At 40.5% G+C, this 27,250-nt stretch overlaps 1 protein-coding gene across 6 annotated transcripts in view; it reads right to left on the bottom strand.

Moving 5' to 3' along the window:
• Positions 1-255: 255 nt before the first annotated feature.
• Positions 256-27,250, bottom strand: part of KCNJ2 (potassium inwardly rectifying channel subfamily J member 2) — a 259,346-nt gene continuing 232,351 nt past the window's right edge. For 4 of the 6 annotated variants that reach the window (XR_009449350.1, XR_009449348.1, XR_009449349.1 and 1 more), the window contains exons 2-3: positions 1,279-1,422; positions 256-513 (exon numbers count right to left, since the gene is read on the bottom strand). The gene's annotated coding sequence lies outside the window, so the exon portion shown is untranslated. Of the gene's footprint in view, positions 514-1,278; positions 1,423-7,268; positions 7,331-26,591; positions 26,731-27,250 lie in introns of those variants that run through there. The other 2 variants (XR_009449347.1, XR_009449352.1) reach the window with 2 other exon arrangements.

Here is a 27,250-nt window from a genome sequence, read left to right as displayed (position 1 = left end):
AGCAAGACAAGTTTGTGTTCATGTCCAAGCCAAGCACTTACTGGCTAAGTGACCTTTCTTGGCTTTTGCTCATCTGAAAAATGGAGTTGTTTGGTTTGTTGTAAGGTGTAAAGGGCATATGAAATTGTTAACAGGGTGCTAATACGTATTAGTCTAGACGTATTTTTCCTGAACTCAGAAGAGAGGTGATGAAATATTCTAAGACTTAGAAAGAACTCTGATTGAGCAAGTATATTTTTTTAAATGTATTTTTATTGATTTCAGAGAGGGGGAGAGAGATAGAAGCATTCATGATGAGATAGAATCATTGATTGGCTACCCACAACCCAGGCGTGTGCTCAGTGCTCAACCACGGAGCCAGGCATGAACAGGCATTTTAAAGAAATGAAAGGCAACATCGTGTCCTTGTAGTTAAAGAAGTAACTTTCAAAGCAGCTGTCTGCGAGCTCCTTCCACTCCCGCAGGCTGGCATGGGGAAGGCTCCTGGACCCAATGCGGCGCTTGTAAATGTTTCTGCGAAGAGATAAGAGAGCTTTTTAATTAGGATATTAAATAGTCACAAAGGGAAAAATACAGCCTCCACTGAGCGTCTGTCGCTTCCATGATATTAATTTGCTTTATGTGTTATCTTTTCACGGATATTGCAAAAGTTAATTTCGCCAGACTCCTTTAGCACGTTAAACTATTCAAAATTCAGAGTAACTGTACTTCAAATAAATTAACTTTGGGTGTATTGAGTTTAATATCAGGCCCTTTTTTGCACAAGTGTACAGAGGCAGTAGCCACTTGCAAATTTAAAATTCTACTTCCCTAGTTTGATTTGTCTCCTCCGCCCACCCCCACCCACACAGCGAGGAGTTGCTTCTGGCTTTCTTTTAACTTAGGCTAAAAGAGTAAGAAACAACACATATGTTCCTGAAAACAAAACGGCACAGTTAAAGGGAACAAATGTGTTTACTTTAATGTTTCATTGTTCTTTTCTCTGATGTCTTTTTATCCTACAGGCATATGTTTGCGCTGCTCATAGAATAAGAATGTCCTTCTTTAACGCGTAAAACCAAGCATAAGTTTGGAAAATCTCTGTATTAGCACAGATTATAACACTCGGACTTGATAAAGACTTTCCAAACCATTCATTTAAAAGAGGCAGGAATTTCCCCAGATGTGCTCGTGGTTTGCTTAGCTGCTAATAAACGTTTGGTGCGGGAGAGGTCTCAGGGTCCAGTACAATTAGGAAAGACTTGACTTACACAGATACGTGTGCTCTGCAGGACTTACAAGATTCTTTAACCTGCTAACGTGCATGGGGATGCTCGGAGCATCAGATACAGTGTGTGGTATTTCTCAGCTTCTTCCTTGATCAGCAAAGTTTTGCATTGAGCATCTGTATAGCAGATCTCTGGGCCTTCGGTGGGGCAGGGGCTGGGGGGAGTGGGGCAAGAAGGAAGAAAAGGGGGAACATCTGTAACACTCTGAACAAGAAAGGTAATACATTTTTAAAAACTCATAAAAATTCAAATCACCCAAAAAGTTTTCTCTGCTACCTTAGATTCATTTGAAAATGTGTCTCTGTTGAGATAAGTGTTGCTTTGACTTTTTTTTTTTAATATATTTTATTGATTTTTTTTACAGAGAGGAAGGGAGAGGGATAGAGAGTTAGAAACATCGATGAGAGAGAAACATCGATCAGCTGCCTCCTGCACACTCCCCACTGGGGATGTGCCCGCAACCAAGGTACATGCCCTTGACCAGAATCGAACCCGGGACCCTTCAGTTCGCAGGCCGACGCACTATCCACTGAGCCAAACTGGTCAGGCAGCTTTGACTTTTTTTTATATATATATTTTTTTAATCTGTAGTTGTTTTGTTTGGGTTGATTTGGCTAGTTCTCTAGGAAAAACCAGGAGTGCTATATGTGTGGAGAAACTTTCACTAGGAGAGTTACTTGCAGCCATTTTTAACACTGAGTTCCCCCCCCCCCCCCCCGCCCAGGTATATTTGGAGACACAACGACAGTGTATAACTCACGGGTGGAGTAGCTTTGCTTCTGGGAGGGGCGTGGACCTAGAGCCCTATCTCCATGGCTTCCCTGTTGGTCCCTGCGGTGAGTTTGCCTTAAGGATCTCCTGCAAGTCACCAGGTATGGCTGACAAGGTTTGAGAGCCATGTATGCAGAGACAGTTCTAGAACATGGAAATGGGAGGGAGGGAACTAAAGGGAGCATTGCTTGGCTCGGAGAGTCTTCACTTCCTTAATGGAATAATAATATGTGCTTGATCCCCTTGGGGATGATGGGAATGAGCAAATGGACGGCTGTAAAATATCCTCCAGTTTGTTTTCAAAGTCTTATTGGCAAATGCAGTACTTGAATCCGTTGAGATGCGTTATTTCTTCTCAGGATGTGTGTGGGAGAACGAGATAACAGGAATATAGGAAATGTGCAAAAGAGAGAGAGAGAGAGATTTTAAAGTAGCGAGGCCTCTATTTACTCAAGCACAGCAATGCTTACGCTGCTTTTGGGGACAGAAATGTAGCTTGGAGATCGGAAGCAGACAGTGTTGCCGTCTGTGGGGTGCAGAGTTTGGGTTGGGGTGGAAATGGAATGTACATGTAAATTAACGGAGCTATAAAAACATATCAATATCCAAGGCAAACTTTTTGAGAGGGGAAGACCATCAGGCTCACCCAACCACTGCAGTTAACATTTTCAGTTATGACTGCACTCACTTCCACGCCACAATCCCAAAGGACTCACTTTTGAATGCATTGAAATTACACATTAGCTTTTTCCATCTTCACTTTCCAATTTAGGAACGAAAGCATTTGAAAAATAAAACATCTTATTAGAATCTAAACACACCTACATAATGGGAGAAAAATGATTAATGTTAGTGAGAATAATGAAGTAGAATGGAAAAATGTATGGCAACTTTAAGAAATAACTATTAAGCTTCAGAAATTATTAATGAAAAAAATGCCAGAGAGAGCCAAAGGGGCTGTAGTTCACCCAAGGAATTGAGAAACGCTTTGAGGTCCTTCAAATGCTTCTCTTCAGTTCAGTGCTGTCTGCGAGGATTTGCCAGTGAACTCCCTGCAAGTTGAAGCTAGTTCTCTTGCTAAAGAAAATGAAAGAGCCTGAGAAATACTTTTATACCTTTCTTCATCACAGTTATTTTTCGATATTGCATTCAGTCTTAACCTAACCTAGCTTGAAAATGTGAACTCACTCCTGAGAAACCGAAAGAGAGGAGGCTTCACAGTTGGTTTGATGGGAAGTGTACCGGGGCTGTTAGGGTCGCCGCAGGAGGAACGCATGAGGCCAGACGTGGTAAGGGGTTATACATGTATTAGGTCGTCTGCATGCCAGATGGCCTGAGCCCCAAAATGGCACCAGCACGCAGGGATGGGGAATCAGAGGTTTTAAAGGATGCTGGGTGGGCTTTTTTTGGGAAGGGAACTCTCTGGGCTGGTCCAGATCCTGGGAAAATCTGGAGGGGAGAGATAGTGGTCATAGCAGGTGAAATGTGGTCTAAGCCAGTGGTCGGCAAACCGCGACTCACGAGCCACATGCGGCTCTTTGGCCCTTTGAGTGTGGCTCTTCCACAAAATACCACGTGCGGGCGCACGTACAGTGCGAAGTTGACTTAAAACTTTATTAAGTTAATTTTAGGGAACGTTGTGGAGTGAAAAAAGATGTAGTGTCGAGGAGATGTAGTGTTGAGAAAAGTATGTTGAGATGGTGTGAACATATAGAGAGGATGAACAAAAGGAGATAGACGAGTGTGGATGGGAGAGTTGGAAGGGGTCGACCTCAGCGAATGTACCTCATTGAGATTGAGGACGTTTTTAGCAAAGGCCAGCTTAGGAGGACCCTAATTAAGTGAATAACAATGTACCTACCTATATAGTTTAAAAAATTTGGCTCTCAAAAGAAATTTCAGTCGTTGTACTGTTGACTAATGAGTTTGCCAACCACTGGTCTAAGCGAAAGGGAATGTCTGTTGTCAAGTGGTCTAAAGATCAGTCCCCGGGGGAGGGGGTGCCCATTCAATTATTTGATCAGACCTAACAGGCTGCAAATCTTACTTCTCGGGCCTTTCTCTGAAGATTAGCTTTTCTCCTAGCATCAGTGGGACCATCCGCATGCTTTCGTGCTTAAATCAACAGGGGAAGAGGGAGCACTGTCCTTCGAGGGACGTGACACTGTTCCCGAGGGTCTAGACCAGTGGTTCTCAACCTGCTGGCCCTTTACATACAGTTCCTCATGTTGTGACCCAACCATAAAGTTATTTTCGTGGCTACTTCATAACTGTAATGTTGCTACTGTAAATATCTGACATGCAGGATGGTCTTCGGCGACCCCACTGAAAGGGTCGTTCGACCGCCAAAGGGGTTGCGACCCACAGGTTGAGAACCGCTGGTCCAGACGGAAATGCATGCGTGTAGCTGTGTTATTTCTCAGTGTGTTATTCCAGAGAGAGTGAGGATGCACGCTCCCCTTACTTATGGGACAGTCAGGGAGGCCCGGGCATTTAACCAGTGGGAACAAGTCTGTCGCCACTCAGAAACAAGGCGAAAAATAAAAGAAAGTTTCCACAATGTGCAGGGTGGATTAGGACATGCATATTGAAGATGAAGAGGCCGACTTGACAAGAATTTTCAAAGCCGTGGAAGGTGATCCCGTTGTGCTGAGTCATTGGAGAATCTGCTTTGATCAGGAGATCTCAGTAATGCGTGCCGTTAAAGCTTTGAATAAGAGACAACACTAGGAAACAGCACATCCAGTCCTGTTTTCTTTTAAATCCCATATATGTTGATACCGAAAATAATACATGCAACATATATGTATGTTATGAAGCAAAACAATACAGTGGACAGCTGAAATTCAGTCAATTTAAAAACCAGAATGCTCTCATTCATACCACTGGGTTTCTCCCTACGTGATGCAATTTTCCCAGCTCTTTCCCAATATACTTAACCTATGGCTTTTCTCTCTTACTAATTTGCGCGCACACACAGTCTTAAAACATGGTTTAGTATCATTGTTTCTGAATCTATTCAATATAGTGCCACACTATTTATGTTTATGTTGCAAGTTCTATGGCTAACAGTGTTCACTAAAGATATATTCTGGAATTTAAGAGCAGCACTGTTCACAACAGCCAAAACTGGGCACTATATCCTAATGCTCTCTCGCAGACCAACATTAGAATGCAACACACATACACATGCAGTAGGATAAACTACAAACACTCTGCAACTGCATCCAAAAGTGATTTTGAATCTGCTAACCAAAATATTTAAGTAAAAGTATACCTACTTTATACAAATGGAACTGGATAGGACCAAATATAAAGAGGGGTTATTATTTGGTAATAATGTTAATGTAGAGTCCATAAAATTATGACAGTTCCATATTGATTATGATCCAATGTTTTATGGGAACTATTTTGAAAGGCTGTTTTCAGGAATAATATGTGGAGAAAGCCATGGGTTTAAAAAGTTCTCTGGTCAGACAAGCTTCTTCCAATCAGAAACTCCTAACTCATTTCTTTTTTATGAGTCTCAAGTAAAAAGAAATATGCTTCTCTCTCTTTTTGCAGTAGACAGCAATTGCCCACACCTTTCCAAATATACTATGTACACTCTTTACATCCCTTACATTAATTATTTGGAATGAAACAAAAGCGCTATGTTTAATGTTCTTGTAAACAACAGCACTGAAGGAATGGATAGTGGCTTTGTGTCATACCTTATCTAATACTAGAGGTCCGGTGCACAAAATTCGTGCACCGGGGGGGAAGGGGGCGGGGGTCCCTTGGCCCAGCCTGTACCCTCTCACAATCCTGGACCTCTGGCTCCTAACCTCTCACCTGCCTGATCGCCTCCAACTGCCCCCCCGCCCACCAGCCTGGTTGCCCCTCACTGACCCCCTGCTGGCCTGGTCATCCCATGCAGGCTGCTGTTCGGTTGTTCCGCACTAACCCACCTGCCAGCCTGGTCGCCCCACACAGCCTGTTCAGCTGTCTGTCTGGTTGTTTCGATCGTGATGACCCTTGGCTCTTTATATATATGGATGAGTAAGTCTTGATTATTGAAAAGATTGGTGAAAAGACATCCACCTTCTATTCATAGCTCAAATTAGCCTACAAAGCTTCACTAGACTCTATAAATCAATTCAAAAGTAAAATATATTTATTCCACTTGTGCAAAATGACTACTCTTTAGTTACAAAATGATATACCAGACAGTTTTTTTTTCACCCACAGAAAAAGAAATATACCAGCAAATTCTGCATTTTGCAAAAATGCTCTGTTAATGTAGAGTCCATAAGAATTTGCATGTTATAGAAGAAATTTCCTAGATAGCAGTAATGAACTTGAGGTTCTGGATTGTTTTAGAACAAGAGCTAATTTACAGAAATTAGTAACAGGTGCCGTTATGCCAGGCTGTGGTAAATTGTTTCTGTCAAGGTCCAGTGAGGAAATGTGTTTGGTTTTGTGGATTATACATGCTCAGTGGCCACTGCTCAGCCAATGTTGCCTTTGTAGTAGGAAAGCATCCCTAATTAATATGTAAACAAATGGGCATGGCTGTGTTCCAATAACTTTACTTAAAAATTATGAGACAGGCAACTAGATTCGGCCCCTGGGCTGTATCCCTGTCCCCTGTTTAGAATGTTCCACTTCTATAATTTTGTTTGACTTAACTGCCTTAACACCTGCCCTAGGTAAGTAATATTTACTTATTCATAAATTATATCTCAGTGACTAGAAAGTCATAAATGCTTATGGTAAAATATTTGAGAAACCCAGAATAGTACAAATAAAGTGAAATTTAATTAGGTGGATGTTATTTATTACTAACAAGATTTACTACAGGAAGGCTCAGCTTTATCCATATATCACAGACTCTGTGTGTAACGGAGTCGAATTCATGGGCTCCCTCATTTTGACATTAGCTGAAGTGACTCAGATTCACCCGACTAAAGTCAACTCAAAAACAAGCACATGCAGGTGTGGCTAAATGGTTAGAGGTTGAGCTGTAGATTCAATTTCCAGTCCAAGGCATTTACCTGGGTTGCAGGTTCAATACCCCAGTCCCAGTCAGGGTGAATTCTGGAGGCAGCCAGTCTATGTGTCTCTCTCACATATCAATGTTTCTCACTCTCTCTAAAAATCAATGATAAAAATACCTTCTGGTGAGGATTAACAAAAGAAAGAATAGACCATGCAAAAGAAGTACAGGAATGATGACAAAAATGTTACCTGACAGCAAGCAACAACATGATAACTTCCTTTCTTTGAGCTCTTTTTCCATCAGCACAGCCTGGAAATGCCAAATACAAGTCTATTTCTTTTTCAATGAAATTAATAGACATATGAAAAATGGAAAGAATTAAGTGGATTAGGCAAAATCTTCCAAAGAACTGAGTCATTTCCTTAAACATGTAAGTGTGTGTGAGAGAATCACTCAACCGATTTTTCTCAGTAATGCATGTTCATTAGCAAAAGTACAAAGTAGTGGACAGGTGGTTTTGACTTATCTGCAATGCAGATCTTCTCACTGAGCCCAAGTAGACTAAGTAGTCTTAAAACAATGCAGGGAAAATGATGGCATGTGATATTCGTGGAATTTTTTACATATTTTAAGTATATTTTTATTGATTTAAGAGAGGAATAGAGAGAGAGCTAGAAACATCAATGATGACAATCATCGATCGGCTGCCTCCTGCACGCCCCACACTGGGGATCGAGCCCACAACCCACGCATATGCCCTGACCAGTAATTGAACCATGACCTCCTAATTCATAGGTCTACACTCAGCCACTTAGCCACACAGGCCAGGTTTCATGGAACGCTTTATATTCTTTTTGTCCCTAAAAAACCAAGCCAGGTGTGCCATTTCACCATCACTCTCTATTCACTGAAGGGTCTAAATAATACAAGGTCACGGGCTCCAAAATGGCCTTTAGTGATTTTGGTTCACTTCTATAATGCAAAAGTTTTTTTTCTCAGCCAAGACCACCACCAAGTGTGATTTGACTGTAATTCTCTATGCCTGACTTAGAAAATGATTGGTTTTAGAGTAAGGAATGTTACCCTCCAGATCAAGCTTTTCTGGAAATGCCAGCTTTAAGACTCCATCTTAATTAGATAACAATGAAGTTGTGCTCTCCCTTCTCTATTTGCTTAATTAAAAGCTAAGTAATGGCTTTTCAATGAGCCTAATTAGTTGGAAGCCTTCTGTTCTTGCAAAGTCCTTATCCCAATATAGCTAACAAATAAACGTTTAATAGTTTTCCATTTATCTGTAGGGAAAAAGTACCTTGATTGTCTTTTGGAATGGCAGCCAGTCTTCTCTATCTCCAAACCACATTTATGTGCTCCCGGGAGGCCCAGTGTGACTCAAAAGCCGAGTATTTCTTTTCACATTATTGTACACCCAACAGCTATTGCTATAGACCAGTGGTCGGCGAACTCATTAGTCAACAGAGCCAAATATCAACAGTACAACGATTGAAATTTCTTTTGAGAGCCAAATTTTTTAAACTTAAACTATATAGGTAGGTACATTGTTATTAACTTAGTTAGGGTACTCCTAAGCTGGCCTTTGCTTAAAACATCCTCAATCTGAGGGGTGAACCTCAGGGAATGTACCCCCACTTCTTCTAACGCCACTTCTTCAAAATAGACTCGCCCAGGCCGAAAACCGACCTCTGCGCATGGGCCATGAAGTTTCAATCGCACTGTACGTGTGTGCCCGCACATGGTATTTTGTGGAAGAGCCACACTCAAGGGGCCAAAGAGCCGCATGTGGCTCGCGAGCCGTGGTTTGCCGACCACTGCTATAGATGGACGGGGTGAACTCTCCTCTATTAGAAACTCATGGAAATCCAGAAGAGGCATGAAAAGGCTTAAATTTGCTTCTTATAATAATGCCAGTTAACATTATTTTGGGCCTGGTACAATTCTGTACATTCTACATACAGTAACGTATTTATGTCTCACAATAACTATATGAGGGGGATATATCTTACAGGTGAAAAATTGAGTCGTCATTACATAATTTGATCAAAGTTATACAACAAGGAAGTATCAAAGTTTGGAATTTAAAACTATGACTACTCCAGATATCATCTGTTATAATGAGATCATGCAAAAGTAATACGCCAAGCAATTTGGAAAGTAATAGAAGAATACATAAAAATTCAATATCTAAACTATTTTCATAAGTTCTAATAGTTTGGAAAGGAGAACACAATGTCTGTTCCATTTAGCAATTTCTATTTTTGGAGTATTTGCCCATGTTTGGTGAAAGTAGAGGGTAGTATTTATTAAAAAGTGAACACCTATAAATAGAAAATGATTTATGTAAGCCTCCTGGTAACCACAAAGCAAAAAACCCACCTATATTAGATATACAAAAGATAAATAAAAAAGAATGAAAGCATCCAATTATAGGAAACCATCAAATCACAAAGCAACCAGAAAACAATAAACCAAATGGCAATAGTAAGTCCATTCCTGTCAACAATTACTTTAAATGTAAATGGAGTAAGTTATCTAAACAAACCTGGCTGTTGCTGGTGAGATGCTAGTATTGGATGGAAAGTAAAGGAGAATTTTGAAATTTGAGGATCATTTTCTGAAAAGGGCCAGGGGGCTCTTTACCTGGAGCTCCCCCTGACTCTCTATGTACACTGACTAGCAAGGGTCCTCATGGATAGTTATCGGGAACTCAAGAGTGGTCCATGGGTTCACTATGACATATCTGTCCCACTTTGCGCCCATGACTTATTTGGAGGTACATTGTATGTACTAAGAGAGCAAGAACAGTCAATGGATCACCTTTGAATTGTGTGGTTTGATTGGTTGGTTGATTGTTTCTTTCATTTTTCAACAATTAATTAGAATCTCTGGGATTCAAAGTTAAGTAAGGAGTGACTTTTAACCTGGAGAATCATAATCTCATTGGTGAGAAAATATATCAACAACTATTTAGTATATGGCTTTTCTGTATCTCACAAAAAAAAGAAACTCGAATTACTGAATATCAATGACAATATCCATGCTAAAATGAAAGCATATATAGCAGTGATGGCGAACCTTTTGAGCTCGGCGTGTCAGCATTTTGAAAAACCCTAACTTAACTCTGGTGCCGTGTCACATATAGAAATTTTTTGATATTTGCAACCATAGTAAAACAAAGACTTATATTTTTGATATTTTATATAGTTAAATGCCATTTAACGAAGAAAAATCAACCAAAAAAATGAGTTCACGTGTCACCTCTGACACGCGTGTCATAGGTTCGCACGCCATCACTGATATATAGGCTAATGGAAGTGATTTTAAAACAAGGAGATAAGAGGGAAGCTCCAAATAAGTTGGCAAACTCATTAGTCAACAGAACCAAATATCAACAGTACTTCTTCAAAATAGACTCGCCCAGGCCGAAAACCCACTTCTGCGCATGGGCCACGAAGTTTCAATCGCACTGTACGTGCGCCCGCGCATGGTATTTTGTGGAAGAGCCACACTCAAGGGGCCAAAGAACCGCATGTGGCTCGCGAGCCGCAGTTGCCGACCACAGCTCTAAACTATCCTGTGGAAGACACGGTGTTTGCCTGGTTAGTAGGTTGTGGAAGATTTTTCAAGAAGGCATAGCACATACAGAGGTTGAAGGTTCCTGATGTGTTTGAAGACCTTCAAACAGCCCAGTGCACCTTTAATCTAGAGGGCAGAGTAGCTGGATGTGCCATTCCAGAGACAGTAGGAATGAAATGAGGAAGAGACTTGTTCTTTGCGCTAAGTGTGTGGGCTTTACCGGGAGTAGATGAGCAACGATGGGAGGATTCTGGGCAGAGCCAGTATTCTCAGCTTTGACTTATCACTCTGAGATCAGGATGGGCCAATGTTACCCCCGCTGTAGTCCCTTTCCCTTCACCATCCCAAGAGTGAAAAGGGTAACGTGTTCAGGTTCTCAGGGCCTTGCCCCGGATCTGCATGCACATGGAGTGAAACCATGTAGCTCTAGCTCATTTATTTGTTCGTTAAAAACACTTGCTTTTTAATGTCCATCCATTTTTCACTTTAATTCTACTTGACCGTGACACGTGGTGTGTCATTTTTGGAACTCTGTAATTACAGGGCCAGTCACTAATTTGATGAATCCATTGTCACATAATTGAGGTCATCTGCTCTTCAGTGATAATGGTAGTTATTAACTTCTCCAAAAATCCCAAATTGTAAGACAGCAAACATGCATTCTTCATAATTCTATATTTCTATCATTTTCTTTTCTCAGTCTCACAAGCTAGTAATAGGAAGAAACTACAGGATCAAAATTAAGAAATAGATGCATGACTCCAGTTTTGAGCAAGTATAATCTTTAGAGTTGCTTCCCTAGTTATTTTGAAATATTAGACAAATTAGTACAGCTCTCTAGCTAACATAACCATACAAGCTGGGGTTTTCCAGACAATCTTAAACTCAAATGTGCCTGTAACTACCATGGCAAATCTAATTTTTGTTGAGAAGATAAAGTATAGGCAAGTCAGGTTTATATATCTTTAATCTTGAAAGTAAAGAAAACTATAAGCATCTAGCTAAGCCTTCAGCCAACAAGATTACCTTTATAGAGGTAGCTGATAAATGCTCTAAGGGAATAACTCACTAAGAAAGACCAGTGTGAGTTAGAGAAGGCTGTAGGGAAGCAGAAGGTCATAAAAAATAGAAATAAATGTTTTCTTAGGACCAGAAATGTTTTAAATTATACTTTTGTTACTTTCAAAGCACAAGCTAACTCAAACACTAGACCACAATCCCCCCAAAAATGTCCTTATGGGATTTGTTTCAGTTGATACAAATATTTTATTTATATCATCATATTATTGAAATGTTAAATATATTATTTCTCAGTGTTCATTCAGTACACCGAAGTTTAAGAAATCCTCTTAGAATGAATGAAAAAGAGAACGTTTTTTCTTAATTACTTTTTCACACCCACTAGCACACACAGACACATATGCCTGCACTACACATATCTCTAATCTCTTCCGTGTTATTATAATGCCATTCACATAATTCATTTCTTAAATAAGCCAGATGCCCAAATTGGAACTGTGGCTTTGCCGCTAAGTAGCATCATTTCAGGTATAACGTCATTTTATATCCTGGGAAAAGAACTCGTTAATGTTAAGTAGATGGATTTCAATTTTCCACATAAAATGAGTCATGGTAAATAATTATTTTAAAAAATAGAAAACTTCAATAGTCAACAAGATTAGATTCAACTCCTCGATATACTTTCCGGACCCTTCACAATTGGCAGGCCCCCTCATTACAGACTCCTCCCCTATTATTTTAACCATGTCAATTATTTTTTAATGAACAAGCCATGGAATTTCAAGCTCTCCCTTCTTGTGAAATGCCTGCTGATGTATTTGGAATTCCCATTCATGCTTAGGATTCCATTCATTTAACCCTCTCCTGAGGTTTTCTTTCGTACTCCTATGAACTGTGACATTTTGCTTTTATAGGTATAATGTGACATATTTTGCATTATAATTGATGGGGCATGTGTTCCCGGAAGTCAGGAAATATCCATGGTTGGGGCAAAAGTTAAGTTTACAATTGTGAGTACACAAAACACAGATCATTGTATTATTATTTATGAATTGTATTATATTCCATAAGAACTGTAGACCTACTTTTGCCCATCCCTGCATATATCTGAATTCTTACAATGAAAGCACATTCTCACTCACCTACATAAAAGAGTGAGCTGCCCATTAGGTTTTCCTTCCATATTGATTCAGCTGAAATCTTTTCTTTTTTTAAATATATTTTATTGATTTTTTACAGAGAGGAAGGGAGAGGGATAGAGAGTTAGAAACATCAACGAGAGAGAAACATCGATCAGCTGCCCTTTGCACACCTCCTACTGGGGATGTGCCCGCAACCAAGGTACATGCCCCTGACTAGAATTGAACCCGGAACCCTTCAGTTCGCAGGCCAACGTTCTATCCACTGAGCCAAACCAGTTAGGGCCAGCTGAAATCTTTTCTTAAGCCAGATAATCACAATACACTATTTCACTACAAACTTTTGAAAATAAATGGTTAAATGAGCTTGTGAAATCTGAGACAAATGAATTTCTTTATGCTAAATCTAAGAAAGCATTGAAAATGAGCTAAAAGAAAGCTTAGACTTCTTTTATGAAGCTAGATTATTTTTGCTACCACCAATTTTGTACATATATATTTTTTTACCTAATAGACAAACATGTAAATTGACTGTCCCTCTGCTACACTCACAAGCCAATCAGGAGAGTATGCAAATTAACCCAACTAAGATGGTGGTTAATTTGCATACATCGGCGTGAAGCGAAGACTGAAAGCTCCAGCTGGAGCGAAGGCCTGGGTCCCAGGTGCCGGAGGAAAACCGGTGCTGGCAGCCAGGGGAAGGGAAGGCCTATTGCACGAGTCTCTTCGTGCAATGGGCCTCCAGTATATATATAATTGTTGATAGTATTTCAGAAGCTAGATTTTGAAGATCTAAACTAAAATCATTATTTTCTCCCTTATGGAGTAAGGAGATTTGCCTAACCAGAAATGGCATCACATCAAACTTAAAATAGATGCCAGACACAGAGGTCTGAATAGCTCTCTTCCTATTCACAGCCACATATTTTTGCCTGCTGGTTTCTCTTGTAATTTGTCTATTGAAAAATAGAATGTGTCCTGTAAGAGGGAAAAGGAGACATGGAGAGCATCGTCTCCTGCAGAGGCCTGACATCTGCTAACAACAATGCTCTGAATTAGACTCTGTTCAAATTGGTTGTATCATCCTTGTTCCAGATATGTCATAACAGTGCATTATTTTGATATGGAAGGTCATTCTGTACATGTTAGATTACATGAAGCATTTGGAATGAAAAATCATTAGGAAGATGACATTGTTCTTTGCGTTGGCTTTTGGGGACAGACACAGGTGTGTGTAGCTGGAAAAGACAGAGGGTGTAAAGAGCACACAGAACAGGGTGAGTTCTACAGGGAGTTTCTAAGGCAGCCAGACCCCTTGCATTCTTCAAAGGCCGAGGAGCACTGTCATGCATAAAAGCAATAAAAAATTCAAAAGGGTTTAGGTGTGAATTAGTTTCACCAACAGGAAAACTTTAATTTGGAAAAAAATTAAAATAAATGTCTCTCTCCAAGCAATTGGGTAGGCCAGTAAGAATGATGTATCCTCAACTTTTCAGAGTACGAAAACAATGACCCATTGGTATTCTTTCCTTAGGCATTTATGAGAGCAGTTGAATTGTTGGTAACGGGCCAGCAATTTGTACATGTCTATCCAAAATGGCATGAAATATTTGGATACATTTGTTATCAGGATCAAGGTCTACTACTGAAATTTAAAAAAAAAATACACAAACACAAACACTGTCTTTTTCCCCAATCGTGCCACTTAAAAGAATTTAAATATTCCACCTTAGGAAATAAATTAGCAAAGAATATCAAAATGTTCTGCTTCCTTCTCTTCTTGTAAATTAAACCTGAAATGTTAACTGTGTTAATAATTTATCACTAAAGGGCAAACTTGCTATCAATCTGAGCCATGAAATAGAAATGGTAGGGCTCAAAAAATTATTAAAACTAAAATAATGTCAGAGTAGATGAGTAATTCAGTAAACAAATACCCATTTAAAATGGAAAAGTTAATATTTGCTTAATGAAATGAATAGTTCCTATCTTTAGTATAAAATTATCTTGATAATGCCACATAGTAACGTGCTATTAGTTAATTTGATGGTGGTTTAATCAAGTGTCTCTATTTTTCCACAAACTAGATAAACTCCTCATCTTTAAAATATTAGCTACATTAAATTATGTTAATTAAAAGACAACTTTCCAGAAATTTGATATTTAATCAAATGAGCATTCATCTCATTGAGTGCACATGGCAGTCCAAGAAAATTGTGCCACTGAAAAGAAAACTCTGCTGTATATTTCAAATCCTTTCATGGACCGAGCGAGTCTGCAGTATATTTTCCCCTGCTCCTGTTGGAGCTACATGAGAGAGCCTATTTGAACACAGAATGAGGGTGGAAGGAATTAATCCACCCTACCAGGGTTAGCCTATCAACAGGGCTTAAGTACAGTTGTGAACATCATGGTGTCTTTGATTTATGATGTTTACTGCAGTGTCTGAGTTGTTGCCCTGGAAAATATTCCCTCCCTAAAGCATGACTAATATTATGGATCAATCTCTCTCTTTTGTAGCATTCAATCTTGTACACTAAGCAGACAAAGTGTTTCCTTTTGAAACATAGACGGCAAAGAAGGGCTTAGCAGTGATGAATGAGATAGGAATCACAGGTGATTTTCCTGTTCCTTTCCCTTCCATTGCAAGCCTTTTAAACATGTTCTCTACTTTAATAGACTAGATGTCTTAACCACAGTAAGACACACACAGCTTTAAGATCTGCCTTCCTCTGGTTTGTTAACATGGGAGTATTTCCTAGCGGAAAGTTGAAGTGGAGGAAGTCAGTTGTGGCCATCTTTTGATAAGGCTCACGTTAGCATCCACACACACAAGCACACACGCGCACAGTGCTGTGAGAGTTATTCCAACACAAGAAGTAACATAAGTTATAATTAAAGATAGTTTACTCGTCTACCACTCAGAATACATCTCCAAATGATTGTAGGTCAGTTACCGGAAGACATCTCAAAAGCATATTAATTAGATTAGACATGCTTACATCTTTATGTTTTAATGGGAATAAGAAGTCTCAGGAAACTGAGGTGACTTGTGCTTAGTTATTCAGAATAATAGGGTCTTAAATTGAAGTCTCCTGAATGTTCCCACTCATCCAATGGATCTCTTATCATGAAAACAATACAGGCTGGGGTGAAAGTAGGTTTACAGTTGTCGATATGAAAAACAATACAATAATTCATAAATAACAACACAAGAATAAGTGCTGTGTTTCCCATATTCACAACTGTAAACTTACTTTAGCTCCATCTTGTATTGGTAATTTTTTTGGGGGGGTTAGTCTCTAGAGCAGGGGTGGGCAAACTTTTTTACTCGAGGGCCACAATGGGTTCTTAAACTGGACCAGAGGGCCGGAACAAAAGCATGGATGGAGTGTTTGTGTGAACTAATATAAATTCAAAGTAAACATCATTACATAAAAGGGTACGGTCTTTTTTTTTTTTTTTTTTAGTTTTATTCATTTCAAACGGGCCGGATCCGGCCCACAGGCTGTAGTTTGCCCACAGCTGCTCTAGAGCCATTTTAGCAGACAAAGAATCCTAGTTTATAAGTATTATCATTCTATAGGCTTTTCTGTTTTTCTCTTTTGCCAAAATGATACTACTTAACTTCATACTCTACTTACTCATCAACCTTGGCTGTGTGACCTCCTTACGGCACTAAATTATTTCCCACAATTAAATTGATTGCATATTTATTGACAAAACATATGCATAGTAGATGTACTTTACTTATATAGTTAGAACTAAACACATAGACTCTGAAATATTCTAGACTAAATTATTATGAAGTCTCTTCTTGCTAAAACTTTGAAATTTAATCTATATGTTTGTCTTAAGCTATCAGTGCTATTATTATTTATAGATTAATTCTGAGATTCTGAACACAGTCTGTGCTATCAGATACTAATCCAACTGACTGAACAATTATAAATGTTAATGACTGGGTTAAAATAATTTTTCTCCTATTGTTATTTCATGCCTAAAATATTCAATGCTTGGGTTTATGTTTCTATAAATGGCACACGCACTCACACACAAGAGTCTTTATAGCAGACCCTAAAATGACCTTGTGCATTTCAAAGAATGTTTTCCAATGGAAAGAAAAGTTTAAGTCTTTTATGTAGTCCAATCTTAAACAGCTTATTGATCAACGTCAACAGGTGGAGCCAAGACAAATGGTCTTAATCTTCACCCTTGTAAATAAATACGTTCATCATGGGGAGACAATTCTTCCAATGAATCAAAAAAAATCAATTTGAGTTTTTTTACTCAATCATTCCGAGTCCCAGCCCACGCCAGAAAGTCTAAGGGGATCTTCTAGGGTCTGTTTGGAAAAGTCTAGGTTCTATATTTTGCCTGGAACTACTTATAGAGAGCTATCATTGCAATTTTTAGAAAATAACTGTGGTTACTTGGGCCAGTGTCAAGGTAACACTTTCCAAAATAAAACGACCACGGAGATTTGCACGTCCCAGAGATATTTGAAGTTGATGGAGTCTGTGGTTACTTAAAGATCAGCTGCTTTTATTGGATTAAGTGGCATTGGGTTATGATCTGGATACAGGAATTGTGAACCTTCTGAAGGCACTCCTCTCATTCACATGACCTAACATGGCATTATTTCTGACCTCTCTTCATCCCAGTCATTCTTCCCTGGGAAGAAGGATGTTTGTACTTTTAAAACAACCACCTCCTATTCCATATTAGTCATTGGATTGTGATTGACAGGCACAGGATACAGTGACATCATTCCTGTCTGTTGTCAAATGGGTGATGCATGTACTTACTGTGGCATATGTCAAGCCCTTACTAAGCGGTCACTAAATTATTATCATTAGGGCACATGCCCCAGTTGCGGGCAAGATCCCAAGTAAGAGGCATGCAGGAGGCAGCCAATCCATGATTCTCTCTCATCATGGATGTTTCTATCCCTCTCTCCCTCTTCCTTCCTCTTTGAAATCAATAAAAAAATGAGAAGTTTTCTCCCTAACACAGAGAGAACAGCTTGCAGTCAAAGCAAATATAAACGATGATCCTCACACACAGGAAAAAAACAAAACACAGATATTGTGATAGAAGTCTGTGCGCTCTATCAGAGATTACCTTCATCTGATGGAAGCAGAAACTGAAAAACAGTGGCTTCTATGGAGCAGAAGCATGTTTTTCCCTCATGTGAAAGACGTCAAGCGGTAGGCTGCCCAGGGCTAGGACAGCCAGCACACGTGCTGGTGAAAGCTCCGCCTCCTAGTTTCCGCTGCACCATTACTTGTCCTTTCGAATTGGCCTTTATATCCCCACAAAGAGAAGAGGAAAAGTGGAAAGAATTGTCATCTGGATTAGCCCCTTCTAGAGCTGCCTGGGAGTCCCCATTGAAGGGACTTCGCTTACATAACACTGGCTAAAGCTTAATCACACCTTCACCTCCATCTGCGAGTGAGGCTGGGAAATACAGTTTGTTTTTATCTATTTTATTTTATTTTTTAAATTACAGTTTACATGCAGTATTATTTTGGATCGCACAGTGGTTAAACAATCATATACATCACACAGTGTTCCCTCAATATTTCCAGTACCCACTTGGCACCAAACATAGTTATAGTGGAATCATCTATGATGATTTTGTATAAACTACCAATCTGTACTTCTCAATCTCTTCACCTTTTCACCCCTTCCTTCTAGCAACCATCAGTCTGTTCTCTGTTATCTAGGAGTCTATTTCTATTTTGGTTTGTTCTTTAGATTTCACATACAAGTGAAATCATCTGGTGTTTGTCTGATTTATTTCATTTAGCATAATACCCTCTAGGTCAGTGGTTCTCAACCTGTGGGTCGCGACCCCTTTGGAGGTCGAACGACTCTTTCACAGGGGTCGCCTAAGACCATTGGTAAACACATATATATATAATTACATATTGTTTTTGTAATTAATCACTGTGCTTTAATTATGTTCAATTTGTAACAATGAAATTGGGGGTCACCACAACATGAGGAACTGTATTAAAGGGTCACAGCATTAGGAATGTTGAGAACCACTGCTCTAGGTCCATCCATGCTGTCACAAATAAGATTTTAATCTTTCTTATGACCAAGTAATATTCTATTGTGTATATCTACCACCACTTTTTTATCCACTCGTCTACTGATGGGCATTTGGGTTGCATCCATATCTCGGCTATTGTAAATAGTCTATAATGTCTATATTGTTTAACACAGTTTATACGTTGTAAATCCTGCACAATTTTAACTTGTTTTCTACTAACCTTAAGTAAAACTAGATAGAAGTCTTTGTTCTGGTGGTAAAGTCTTTTGAAATAACTTTATTTGTAGTACCTCAGGATATCTAGAAATCTACTGGAAAATAATAATTAAAAGCTATGTTGAGTATTTTCACTTAATAAAACGTCTTCCCATTTACTCTCAATAGTTTGGCCCTACCTAGATTACGGCTTCTGCTATGTGTCCATTCCTCCTTTTATCTGGACTTTTAGACTTTGGATGCTAAACATGTGTCAAGAAAATGAAGAAATTAAACTATTTGGCTTTTCTCATTCACTCTATTCCATTAGTCTCACAAGCAATAACAATAACTGAACAGAAGTCATAAATGTGAACACCAGTTGGTATTAACTAACGTAGGAAATGCCTTACTTCTTGCACTGATGTTCAGTGGGCCTAAGTTTTTCTGTGACACGGTCACCTAACATTTTCCATGATTCTTTGCAATGAATCGCGGTCACTTAAGTGGTTTTCTTTAAAACTAACTATGAGAACAGATGGTCCAGACAAGTATAAAGCTCAGCTGCCTATTCCAGAACAACTGCGCGGCCTTCAGCGACGCGGGGAATCTTGGCAGCCAGGAAATGTTTATTGTTTTGGAAAGAGGGTGGGTCAGGATGGGATTTCACTTTCACTCTTTCCTAAAGGAAAATATTCATCCAACAGACTTGGTGTGGCATATCAGAACTGCCCTCTCCCTTTGTCAACACTCAAGACAGGGATTGGCTAAGGCAACGGGAAAGGTAGCAAGAAAATAAACTGTCTCCCGACCAGGCAGATGCAAATTATAGCTGAAGTGTGCTGAGACGGATGGCTGGAGGCCAATGGCTTGGTGGATGGACAGAGGTTGCTTAAAGGGCACCGAGCAAAGGCTATGGCCTGTGACATTCCCAAGTGACGGTTGGCATGGTGACACAGATCGAGGGTGTGACCAGGCTCTCACAGAGATTGCTTATGCTCCGCGCCAACCAAACTGTTCTTTCATTTCTACTTCAAAGCCTCCATGCAGCGTGGAATTTGAGTTACTCCTCAACATGGCCCAAGCCATCAGCCGAAACACCACCTCCAGCTAAAGACAAACTGTGTTGGGTGGGAGAGAGCCAGGTTGTCAGGCAAAGCACAGAAAACAAGAGGAGGGTTGTCATGCACACACAAGTCTGTGTCTTAGCCTTTGATAAGAGTTTCTATAGGTTGAGTCATTTCCCTTATAGACGTAGATTGCTCTTACAGGAGGATGACTTCCGCTTGGTTTTCAGAGCTCCTCTAGAGTAAAAATTATATTTTAGAAACAATCAGCCTAAAGTAATTCTTATGCCAAAGAAGCCTATTTGGGGGGTGACAAGTTCTGCTCCCTTCAGCTGGCATACTGGCATTAGGCAGTTTAAAAGGACTCACCTAATTGCTTAGGTTACTGTATCACACGATTGTATTTCATTACAAAATAAAATCCACTTACTTGGAGGGAGGCGGTTGTAGAGTGGAATGCAAAATACTAGTAGAGAATGTTGCATTTACAAATAGAAAATAGAACAATTCTCTAAGTTGCTTTTTAGGTGAATTAGTACAAGGCCAATGTTAGCAAACTGAAAAAAATGCAAAGTTGGCATTGAAGTAGAAATCCAATCATGTGTCGCAGAAATGCACTTGATCAAGTGATTTTTATCAAGTAAATCCTAATGGAATATTCAAGCAAGTTCACCCCCAAAAAGCGAATTTCATCTTCTGAAATATATGGGTTCCTAAGAACTGGACTATGTAATAACTTTTCGTCGACTCAGCCACTGCACAATGGGCACTAGGAGAGTTCATTATGCAGAAGGGCCCCGTCATGTTCCCAGGAGCCTAGCCACCTGCACTGAACCTGCTGAAAACTGAACAGGCCTGCCCAGGGCATAGTCTTCAGACTCTATTTCATCATCCATGTCAACTCATGGACAAAACTGTTAATGAGGGGACTACCTATATGACTTTATGTGAAATATTATTTTATTAGGTAAAGGCAATATTCATGATTTAATCCTGCCATTCAGAGCTTAGATTAACGTCCAAAGGATGTGTGGCTTCCCACAGGATGTAGGCAACCCATTATGACAAGGCCTCTGAGAGAGTTCTGCTGACTGGGAGAGTCCAGGTATCTTGGTGCTAAGGACATTAAAAAGCCCCTTCCCCAATCCCTTCCAAGACTTTCAGGAGATCTGGATGGACAACAGCATGTCAGAGATGCAGCTGGTGGGACCCTCAACCTCGCTAACCATGGCACAGGGCACACCAGTCTTTCTCATCCTTGGCCACTCATTGTCACCTATGGACGCCTGATGTCCATGTCCGGAGAGTTTGACTGACTTGGTCTTTGGTGTGTCGTGGGCATGGAAGTTTTGAAAACTCTCTAAGTGACTGTACTGTGCAGTCACAGTTGAAAATCACAGGTCTAGATCGATACAGTGATTTTTTAAAAACATTTTTATTGGTTTCAGAGAGGAAGAGAGAAGGAGCGAGATAGAAACATCAATGATGAGAGGGAATCATTGATCTGCTGCCTCCTGCACGCCCCCTATTGGGGATCGAGCCCACAACCCGGGCATGTGTCCTTGACCGGAATCGAACCCAGACCCTTCAGTCCGCAGGCCGACGCTCTATCCACTGGGGCAAACCAGCCAGGGTGATCCAGTGATTCTTAACCATTGCTGGTCATAAGGGTCCCCAGGTTACTTGATAAAACGTGTGTCTAATCAGGTACCCGGGTGATTTGCAGGAGGGCCTTCCTTGGATACTTTTTGGAAAAAGCCAAAAAAAACAAAAAAAACACACAACAGAATTCTTGTCTTGACTTATTTGGTTAAGCCCTGGGCTTGTCACCTGGTGACAGCAGCTTCAGCTATGTGAAAGTTCACGCCGGATACATAATTCCTAATTCTGACAGTTCCCAGCATTCATGGAAACAAAAACTTTCACAGAAGCTTCTATACAGTTGTGTTGCCACATGCAATGCCAAGGGCGATTCCAAATTCCCATAAGTCAGGCAAGTCTCCGGCCAAGAGCAAAACAGACAGCACTCAGGGAATTCAAGGAGAATTCTTTTGGTGGATTCTTTTTGCTTTAACATACAAAATTTTATTTTAGAAATGTATTATGTCTATGGCCAGCAATTCCACTCTCAGATATTTCTCCTAGAGAAACCAAAACACTTGTGCAAAAATATTTATAGCCGTTTTATTCACAATAGCCCAATGCTGGAAATCACCTAAATGTCTGTCAACAGGTGAACGGACAAATGCAATGAAGTATATTCACACTATGGATGACTTATCAGACTAAAAACAAAAACGTACATGTGCCCTGGCCGGTGTGGCTCAATTGGTTGGGCCTTGTCCCATGGACAAACGCACACATATATTAGAGTTCCAATAACATTATACATGTGGAATTCTAGTTCTATTGCATCTAGGTCCTTAAAATCTGTTCCTAAGAGAACATCTAATTGTAATTGCAGGGCCTTTTTATTCCTGGACACCCCTTCTTTGTTTGCAAGTGTCAGTCATAGCGATTTGCACTTGACATAATTTAATAACAGTTTGCTATGATAATGACCAGGCTTTCTCTCCCTCCCAGATCCACCAAAGAGGGAGAGAGACAGCTGATGAAATCCTGGCCAGGCAGCATTTAAATTATTACTGTCCTTTTAAAGTCACTGTGTGGTTTGAAGATTCTTATAGACATTTCCCTTCAAGGAACAAAGGCTTTTCTATCAAAAATACTGAGATGCCGAGACCGGTTTGGCTCAGTGGATAGAGCGTCGGCCTGCGGACTGAAAGGTCCCAGGTTCGATTCCGGTCAAGGGCATGTACCTGGGTTGCGGGCACATCCCCAGTAGGAGATGTGCAGGAGACAGCTGATCGATGTTTCTCTCTCATCGATGTTTCTAACTCTCTCTCTCTCTCTCCCTTCCTCTCTGTAAAAAATCAATAAAATATATTAAAAAAAAATACTGAGATCACCAGGACTTCAGAGCCATCTCAAGCAAAACCAGTTAGGAATCTCTAAAGACCTCTGCAGAGAGAAGCTCGGTGGGAAAATTCCTGGAGAGAGCTGGAGAACCTGGAGGATGCAGGCTTCCCAGGCAGATGCAAAGCCGGGGACAGGTTTTTCCTCCTTGCTCAGGAGCTAACACTTTTAACTAAGTGGGGCACCCTGAATGCAGCTCTGTCGGGTGGTACTTTTGATCCCAGTTATTCCTGTATTGGGCATTCTGTGATTTCCTCATTCCATTTTCTTACTTAAAATTGAAAAGCAAAATTGTAACCAGCAGAGGGCGGAAGATATTGCATTTCAAAGTGCTGAAAGTAGTATTCCAGGCACTAAGGCAATCTCCCCAAGCAAACTAGCAAGGTGGAAATGCATGGTTATGCAATGTAGCTTTTCTACGTCTCCCCATGGTGCCTTTTCATGCCTAACACAGTCCCTTTGTCAGACCGCCTATCTCTCTAGAGCAGAGGTTCTCAACCTGTGGGTCGCGACCCCTTTGGCGGTCATACGACCTTTTCACAGGGGTCGCTTAAGACCATCCTGCATATCAGATATTTACGATTCATAACAGTAGCAACATTACAGTTATGAAGTAGCAACAAAAATAATTTTATGGTTGGGTCACAACATGAGGAACTGTATTTAAAGGGCCAGAAGGTTGAGAACCGCTGCTCTAGAGACTCTGCAGGATTCAGGGTGCAGCGTTTTCCATAAACATCCAAAAGTTGTCACGGTTTGGTGTGGCAGACACCTCCGATTGCTGTTACAGCACCCAGACCTGCATGCTTCCCTGAGAACTAGAGCTCAAGTAATTGGTCAAGAGCAGGGAGACATCGCGGACTCAAACATAAGAGTCCCTAATGCTGTTCATGCACATGATGAGTTAAAGCAATGTGTCCATTGGGATAAGGCTAGCTTCCATAACAGACAGCCCCCCAAACCTTCATGAATTAACAAAAGAAAAATTCATTCCTCATTCACACAGGCAGTGTTCTCTTTGGTAATTCATAGATGTCTTGCATTCTGTCATCTTCCTTGGTCTTTGAGTACTTAGCTGGGGGGAGGGGAGGGCGTGGGGGGGGGGGCGGGGAGAGAACAAACAGGGAGGAAAGGAACACTCACTCCTTCCACTTCCTCATGGAGGAGACAAGATCACTACCTGACATTCTATTGTCAGGATCTAATCACGTGGCTTCACCTGGGTCCAAGAGAGGTTTGGAAATGCGGTCCTTATCTAGGACACTCCTCCTTAGCAAGCCTATGGGGGAGAAAAATAAAAGCAAAATTCTCTGATGGGCAGCTGTTAAAGTTGGCGAGGACAGGTCACCGTAATCTTATTCCCCTTCGCCAAAATTAATTGATGAAGCCACTGGACACTGCTGCTGCTGGAATGCTTTTGTTTTTCTCCTAAAAGGAATAGACTCATTTAACACGACTTTTAATTTCCTCTCGCTTCCTCTTTTCTCTTCTCTGGAAGGAGGTTGCAATAATTGAGTCACAGTAGTCATCGGGTAAATAGGAGGGAATAGGGACAGGAGCCAACATGAAAAGAACGCTTCGTAGAAAAAAGGGAAAACCCCAGTCTTAATCAGTCTGCAGTGAGAGGAGCTTGAGTACACTGGGGTTTGGGGTCAGCCGTTTAGTCAGATGTTTATGTGACCGTAGAAACCCACCGCATTGCTTTCCACGTCGGTTTTCTCGCTTGTAAAATTGGGGTAACCAAGTAGGTATCCCTGAGTGGGAAGGATTATGTAAATTCAGTAAATTGGCTGAACTCCGAAAAACACAGTGAAGGAAGGGCCTTTAGCACTGTCTAGTGCGTCTTCCTTAGTTTTAACCTTTATTTATCATTACATTTGTCTCTAAGGACAATATTATCTTTTTCGTTGGTAGAAATCCCCGTCAATTATGAAAATAAAAACCACACCAAGAAACAAGCAAGTAGATATATGAATGCCTGCCCCTGCTCCCCCAGCACACACATACATGCTGTCAGGCCTGGTCTGTTAATTTGCAGTTATAAGGCAAAACTGTAGCCATCCCAACCCTCTTTAAACCAGAACAACTCCATTTTTGGCTGTTTTACATTTAAACTCCCAGGGAAAATGTCATTTCCATAAATGTTTCTGCAGCTAGGAACATGTGGAATCTAAAGGATTATGTAGCACCTTCATATAACACCTCACCTAAGCCAGAAACTTTTGAGAATGATGAGAAGTAGTAGAAAAATTATAATGAGGCATTATGGTAACCCAGGACTGCCCCAGGTAGACTGAAAATGTGGTCCTCCAAGGTTGAAATGTGAATGCTAGAAACCTACCTTACAGCACCTTAAAAAGTGGGAGAAAAATGTGTCTGCTTTTCTCTATTAATTTTTCACATACCCACCCTTAAATGTTGCTGTCCATGGCTGATAATGTGGATACGTGATAGTAGATCCCCAGGCACCTTCCTGGCCCAAAATGGTTGCTTGTGCACCAGCCATCGTGTTTACGTTGGAAAGAACGAACACCTTGCCTGCTTCCTTTAAAGACACAGCACGGCAGTTGCACATAGCACCCCTGCTTACATCTCATTCGTCAGAACTAATTATAGTACCACATCGAGCTACCAGAAAGTGATTCTCTAGGTATAAATGAAGCAAAGACAACACGAGTGGAACCGAGCATTTTCTGCTACCGCGACATGTAGCGTTAGGTACGTGAATGGGCCAGATGTCAATTCAGACATTACACACTCAGAGAAACTGTCAGATAAGAAATTTCAGTTTAATTCTTGCATCACTTTTCAATGTTTGCTTTAACACTTTTTGCTACTTTCATGTAGTGAGCACTCAGTTGGTAGTAAGTACTATTGAAATACGGTCCTTTTTGTTCAAGAAGCTTGAAATACTTGTGATGAGAGAAATTAGCACAGTAAGTGCAATGAAGACACACAGACACACACACACACACACACACACACACACACACACACACATTGTAGCAGGTATCCTAAATGCTCCAGGGATGAAATTATATAATGTGCCCAGACAAAAAAAGCTTCTGGTAGCCCTCAGACTTTATTTGGAACTTATAGACACTTGCTTTGGTTACAAGGAGAAGAACGGGGCAGGCACTTCAAAAGGGGGTGATAACATGGATGGAGGAACAAAAGCAAAAGTGAGCCAAATAGTAGAAAAGAAGCAACTCGGAGCACAAGTTACTTGCGAAGGAGAGGTGGAGGTGGAGGGGAGAGGAATGCATGGAGACAACAGACTTTGATTCGCCTACTTGTCCCTGTTGGCGGAGCTTTAGCATATATCTACATAAATCATGCATCCATTTGTGCTCATTCTGGGCATCCAAATGGAGAAAAAGAATTTATCAAATACATAAATTCAGGACAAGATCCCTAGTTTTTTGTTTTGTTTTTTAACCAATGAAATACTATGCCCATTATTATACAAATGACCTCATGGACCATAATCTCACCCAAATTCTTCAAGGAAACTATTCTCACCTCCTGTTTTGGGAGACTTCAGTGTCTTCAAAGAAGTGTTCTGAGGTGAAGGAAAAGGGCGATGGTGTTTCTGAGATCAACCTTAGATTCTTCTATGCCTTTGCCAGGCAGTGTGTCAGATCGAACACGTTTTGCAAAAAATTTCTCAAGATGGGGTTGGAGCTACTGATTTTGTAGAGGAAGTGCACAGGGAGAACTCCCACATGTATGATAAGAATAGTTACTGCAATCCTCTCAGTCTTCTTGCTCAGCCTGCCAAAATCAGGAAGCTCCAAGAAATAAAGACATTTAAAGACAAATATCTCTTCTTTTCCCTCTCCTTCTCCTCCTCCTCCTCCTCCTCCTCCTCCTCCTCCTCCTCCTCCTCCTCCTTCTTCTTCTTCTTTCTCTCTCTCTCTCTCTCTCTCTCTCTCTCTCTCTCTCTCTCTCTCTCTCTCTCTCTCTCTCCTTCTTTACATCTGAAGTGCAAGTCCATCGTTCTCGTTAACAAGTAATTCAGATATTATGCCCATACGTGGATTAATCTAGCTTGACATGTTTGCTCACTAAAATCAGAAATAGGAGAACTGAACCCAAATGTTTGCAAACTTTGAAGTCATGCTTTTGTCCTGAAGGAATATCGTCTATATTTGTATTTGATTTCTTTATTCACAAAAGGT

Source organism: Myotis daubentonii, chromosome 16, assembly GCF_963259705.1.
Source record: "Myotis daubentonii chromosome 16, mMyoDau2.1, whole genome shotgun sequence".
Classification (NCBI taxonomy): domain Eukaryota; kingdom Metazoa; phylum Chordata; class Mammalia; order Chiroptera; family Vespertilionidae; genus Myotis; species Myotis daubentonii.
This window is presented reverse-complemented; position numbering and strand designations above follow the sequence as displayed.